Here is a 5,324-nt window from a genome sequence, read left to right as displayed (position 1 = left end):
TTTCATTTCCTAATAGCAAGTGACTTACATGTGAACTAAGTTATCTTTTATTTTTAATTATTTCTTACAAGGAAAAAAGAGAAGTCTAGACCAGGAACTTTGATGTGATTAATGCTAAGGATTTAACATTCTTAAGGACCTAAAGAAGAAAGATGGGCTTTCCCAATAATAAATAGATTGATCTTAAGCCATAATACCCTACTGAGAGAGGCACAAAGAAGAGGGAGAAACCTGAGGAATTGTCCCTGAGCTAAGTTGTTCTTACTCTTACACAATTTAACCGACCACTGCTTGTTAGAAAAATGACATCTGAGCCTTCAAGATGGCTCAGTGAATAAAGGGGCCTGTCATAAAGCTCAACAACCCGAATTAGTCCCAAGATCCATATGGCAGAAGGAGAAAACCTAATCCTCTCACGTCCTCACTGATGATGTGACATGCGTGTCCTGACATCAGTAGTGAAGTGTTAAACTTTCTTTATAAGAAGCATTATGTCTCATTTTAGACAGCCTTTAAACCATAGAACATAAAAAATATCCCCCCATGTCTGTTTCCTTCATTGTCTTGAAAACTAACAAAAGATGGTTTATTATTAAATTAGGTTAATGGAGGTTAACCAAAATCGAGGTATAAATCCTTTCAGACTTCTTGACTGGGGTAGGATGTGGCAGTTCACATCTGTAATCCCAGCAGCTGCTGAGGGATGGAGGCAAGACAATTACCACTTAGAAAGCAGCCTGGACTTCATAAAGAGCTTGTAATAAAATCAAAACAAGCAAGCTCTGCCCTCCCCTGAAACAACAATAATAAAACCTTTCAAGATCCTTAAGAGTATCTTTGCATGCCTGTCAGGTGGTAGGGCACACCTCTAATCCCAGCACTTGGGAGGCAGAGGCAGGAGGATCAATTAGTTCAAGATCACCCTGGTTAGGGGTTCCAGGACAGCCTGGGCTACAAAGAAAACTTGTCTAACTAAAAGACAAGAAAATAAAAATAAAAAATTAAAATAAATAAATAAATAAATAAGACGTGCCCGTTCCTGCCGGAGACAGGAGGAGGTGCGGCGTGGGGGGGTGGGGTGGGGGGGAGCCGTCTGCACATGCGCTTGAGCTTGACAGGTTTTGAAATGGCTTCTCTGTTAACCCGGGCCCGTCTCAGGTGAAGATATCTGCTGTAGAAGAGAAACAAGTGAAGGTTTTTCCCCCTCCTTGCATCATGGCTCAGTTTGGAGGACAGAAGAATCCACCATGGGCTACTCAGTTTACAGCCACCGCGGTGTGTCCCAGCCAGCAATATTCACAACCTCAGCAGGTCTTGTATAGTGTGCAACAGCAGTTACAGCAACCGCAGCAGACCATTTTAACACAGCCAGCTGTTGCATTGCCCACAAGCCTTAGCCTGTCTACTCCTCAGCCTGCAGCACAGATTACTGTATCAGATCCAACACCAAGGTCCAGTCAGCAGCAAACTCAACCTCAGAAGCAGCGTGTTTTCACAGGAGTGGCTACAAAGCTACATGATACATTTGCATTTGTGGATGAAGATGTATTCTTTCAGCTTGGTGCTGTTAAAGGGAAAAGCCCCCAAGTTGGTGATAGAGTATTGGTTGAAGCAATTTATAATCCTAATATCTTAATATGCCTTTTAAATGGAATGCACAAAGAATTCAAACACTACCCAGTCAGAGTCAGTCCCAAACCCAACCTTTGCTGAAGACTCCTACTGCTCTTATCCAGCCGATTGTGCCCCAGACAACATTTGGTGTTCAGGCACAGCCCCAACCCCAGTCATTACTGCAGGCCCAGATCTCAGCTGCTTCTATTACACCACTATTGTAGACGCAGCCACAGCCCTTATTACAGCAGCCACAGCAGAAAGCTGGTTTATTGTATCCTCCTGTCCGAATAGTGTCACAGCCACAACCCGCACGGAGATTAGATCCACCATCTAGATTTTCAGGAAAAAAAACGACAGAGGGGATCAAGTACCCAGTAGGAAAGATGACCGAAGTCGTGAAAGGGACAGAGAAAGATGGAGATCAGAGAAAGATCACCTCAGAGGAAGCATTCACGGGAGAGGTCACCCCGGAGAGAAAGAGAACGATCGCCTCAGAGAGTCAGTCGTGTCGTTCCAAGATACACAGTGCAGTTTTCAAGGTTTTCTTTAGATTGTCCCAGTTGTGACATGATGGAACTAAGGCGCCATTATCAGAACTTACATATTCCTAGTGACTTCTTTGATGCTCAGTTTACATGGGTGGATGCTTTCCCTTTGTCAAGACCATTTCCACTGGGAAATTACTGCAATTTTTATGTAATGCACCGAGAAGTAGAGTCCTTTAAAAAAAAATGTAGCTGTTCTTGATCCACCTGACGCGGACCACCTGTACAGTGCAAAGGTAATGCTGATGGCTAGCTCTAGTATGGAAGATTTGTATCATAAGTCATGTGCTCTTGCTGAAGATCCACAAGACCTTCGTGATGGTTTTCAGCATCCTGCTTAACTTGTTAAGTTTCTAGTGGGAATGAAAAGCAAGGATGAAGCCATGGCCATTGGAGGCCACTGGTCTCCTTCGCTGGATGGACCAAACCCAGAAAAAGACCCCTCTGTGTTGATTAAGACTGCCATTCATTGTTGTAAGGCTCTGACAGGCATTGATCTAAGTGTGTGCACACAATGGTACCGTTTTGCAGAAATTCACTACCATCGCCCTGAGGAGACCCACAAGGGGCGTACAGTTCCAGCTCATGTGGAGACAGTGGTTTTATTTTTCCCGGACGTTTGGCATTGCCTTCCCACCTGCTCAGAGTGGGAAACCCTCTCCCGAGGATACAAGCAGCAGCTGGTCGAGAAGCTTCAGGGTGAACGCAAGAAGGCTGATGGGGAACAGGATGAAGAAGAGAAGGATGATGGTGAAGTTAAAGAAATCGCCACTCCTACCCATTAGCCTAAACTTGATCCAAAGGCAATGAAGGTAAATGATCTCCGGAAAGAATTAGAAAGTCGAACTCTTAGTTCCAAAGGACTAAAATCACAGTTAATAGCTTGCCTGACAAAGCGGCTTAAAATAGAAGAACAAAAAGAAGAGCAGAAGGAATTAGAGAAGTCTGAAAAGGAAGAGGAAAATGAGAATGATAAGAAATCTGAGGATGATAAAGAGGAAGAAGAAAGAAAACGTCAAGAAGAAGTGGAATGCCAGCGTCAAGAAAGAAGATACATTTTGCCTGATGAACCTGCAATAACTGTACATCCAAACTGGGCTGCAAAAAGTGGCAAGTCTGATTGCAGCATCATGTCTTTGGGTGTCCTTTTAGATTACAGATTAGAAGATAATAAAGAACATTCATTTGAGGTTTCATTGTTTGCAGAACTTTTCAATGAAATGCTTCAAAGAGATTTTGGGGTCAGAATATACAAGTCATTGCTCTCTCTTCCTGAGAAAGAGGTCAAAAAAGATAAGGAAAAGAAAAACAAAAAAGAAGAGAGAAAAGATAAAAAAAGAAGAAAGAGAGGATGATATTGATGAACCAAAATCAAAATGGAGAAAATCAGGCGACGATAAAGACAAAAAAGAAGACAGAGATGAGAGGAAGAAAGAAGATAAAAGAAAAGATGATTCTAAAGATGACGATGAAACTGAAGAAGATAGCAATCAAGATGAGTATGACCCAATGGAGGCAGAGGAAGCTGAGGAGGAAGACGATGCAGAGGAAGCTGAGGAGGAAGACGACGATAGGGAGGAGGAGGAAGTGAACAAACGAGGTGACAATAGGGATGTCAGCCAATACTGCAAGGAAAGGCCCTCAAAAGATAAGGAAAAAGAGAAGCTTCAAATGGTTACAGTTAACAGGGATCTGCTAATGGCCTTTGTTTATTTTGATCAAAGTCATTGTGGTTACCTTCTTGAAAAGGATTTGGAAGAAATACTATATACTCTTGGACTGCATCTTTCTCGAGCTCAGGTAAAGAAACTTCTCAATAAAGTAGTACTCCGAGAATCGTGCTTTTATCGGAAATTAACGGACACCTCGAAAGACGATGAGAACCGTGAAGAGTCAGAGTCACTACAAGAAGACATGCTAGGAAACAGATTATTACTTCCAACACCAACAGTAAAACAGGAGTCAAAAGATGGAGAAGAAAATGTAGGTCTCATTGTGTACAACGGTGCAATGGTGGATGTCGGGAGTCTCCTCCAAAAACTGGAAAAGAGTGAAAAAATAAGAGCTGAGGTAGAACAGAAACTCCAGTTACTAGAGGAGAAAACAGATGAAGATGGAAAAACTATATTAAACTTGGAGAATTCTAACAAAAGCCTTTCTGGTGAACTTAGAGAGGTCAAAAAAGACCTTGGCCAATTACAAGAAAACCTGAAGGTTTCAGAAAACATGAATTTGCAATTTGAAAACCAATTGAATAAAACACTCAGAAACTTATCCACAGTTATGGAAGATATCCACACTGTCCTAAAAAAGGATAGTATAAAGAATGAAGACAGAGATCAGAAATCCAAGGAGAATGGTTTGAGTGTATGATAAAATACATTTTGTGATGAGGAATGATATTAAATAATGTATTATATAAAAAATCATGATACAGTAATGCATGTTTGATTTTAGTAGTATAAACATATATGTTAGTTCAAATGATGTATAAAGTTTTATGAATGTGAGTCTGCTTTTGAAAATTGCCTGTAATTTCTAGCATTCAAATTATTAAATACTCAATGAGTGAAGAATTTTGCATTGCAAAATCTTTTAGGATGAACTTTGTTATAGTTTTAACCCCAATAAAGTTCATCAGTTTAATTGACAAAAAATAAAATAAAATAAAAAATAAAAAACAAAACAAAGAAAAACAAACAAACAAACAAACAAAAAAGAATATCTTTGTATGAACAGAATTTCTTTAAAATTTTGCAAATAAAGACATTCTGCCTGCTAAAGACTTTGTCTTATTCTCTTCTGGTTTCCCTGGACAATATTTGAAATTAAAAAAAAGGGTTGGAATTTTTGCAAGTATTTAATAAGACAGACTATCAAGTTTGCTTTGTACAGTGTCTCTCAACTGAAGATATTACCCTCTGGGAAACATTTTTAGATGTCACAACTGGGAATCCTTCTGGTATCTGCTTGGCAAAAAAGTGGGTTGCTGCCAAACATTCTGGAATCAGCAAAGTATCTCCCAGTTCAATACAGATTTATCTAGCCCTAAATGTCTGTAGTATAAAGCCAGAAGAAGCATTAGTTAGTAGAAGGCAGTATTGAATATAGATCTGGCTCTGGTGGGATACTCTGTGTTGACTTTCCCAATGTCATGATGTA

The 5,324-nt window shown here is 40.3% G+C and overlaps 1 pseudogene; it reads left to right on the top strand.

The window, feature by feature from the left end:
* The first annotated feature begins 1,215 nt into the window (after window positions 1-1,215).
* Window positions 1,216-4,535, top strand: LOC114620392 (annotated as a pseudogene).
* Window positions 4,536-5,324: the final 789 nt, after the last annotated feature.

This window comes from Grammomys surdaster, unplaced genomic scaffold, assembly GCF_004785775.1.
Source record: "Grammomys surdaster isolate TR1022 unplaced genomic scaffold, NIH_TR_1.0 168, whole genome shotgun sequence".
NCBI classification, from domain to species: Eukaryota; Metazoa; Chordata; class Mammalia; order Rodentia; family Muridae; genus Grammomys; species Grammomys surdaster.
The sequence above is the reverse complement of the archived record's forward strand: the minus strand, read 5'-3'. Positions and strand labels throughout refer to the sequence as shown.